Here is a 693-nt window from a genome sequence, read left to right as displayed (position 1 = left end):
GCTGTATTCACTTCAAGAACTCCTGCTACCTTGCCCTGTGGCAATCTCTGGGTTGGATAATGATATTCATTAGCAGCCATCAGTTCAATTAGCTCATAAGCTTCCTCATAGCTCTTTGCCCATAATGCTCCTTCTGATGCTGCATCGAGCATGGGTCTGGACTGTGCTCCCAAACCATTGTAAAAACAATTGATGATCATCCAATCAGGCATGCCATGATGAGGACACTTCCTAAGCATCTCCTTGTAGCGCTCCCAAGCTTCACATAAAGATTCTCCTGATTGCTGCGTAAATTAAGTAAGAGCATTCTTGATTGCAGCTGTCTTTGCCATAGGGAAGAACTAGTGAGAAACTTTTGAGCAAGATCTTCCCAAGTAGTAATCGAACCAACTGGTAGAGAGTGTAACCAGCTCTTAACCTTGTCCCTCAGAGAGAATGGGAATAGTCTCAGCTTCACAACATCTTCAGAAACACCGTTGAACTTGAAGGTGTCGCAGATCTCAATGAAATCCCTAGTGTGCATATTGGGATCTTCCGTTGGAGAACCCCTAAACTGGATTTAATTATGAACCCATTGAATTATGCCAGGCTTGATCTCAAAGTTATTAGCTGTGATAGCTGGCCTGACAATACTAGATTGAATGTCATTGATCTTGGGTTGAGAAAAATCCATCAAGGCTTTCGTTCGTGCTG

At 43.1% G+C, this 693-nt stretch overlaps 1 non-coding gene across 1 annotated transcript; it reads left to right on the top strand.

The window, feature by feature from the left end:
• Positions 1 to 210: 210 nt before the first annotated feature.
• On the top strand, positions 211 to 317 carry LOC141682071 (small nucleolar RNA R71). Its single transcript, XR_012559475.1, has one exon. It is a non-coding gene; the product is annotated as a small nucleolar RNA R71 (small nucleolar RNA).
• Positions 318 to 693: the final 376 nt, after the last annotated feature.

Source organism: Apium graveolens, chromosome 8 (assembly GCF_009905375.1).
Source record: "Apium graveolens cultivar Ventura chromosome 8, ASM990537v1, whole genome shotgun sequence".
NCBI classification, from domain to species: Eukaryota; Viridiplantae; Streptophyta; class Magnoliopsida; order Apiales; family Apiaceae; genus Apium; species Apium graveolens.
Note: the sequence above shows the minus strand (reverse complement) of the source record. Positions and strands in the feature narration are given on the sequence as shown.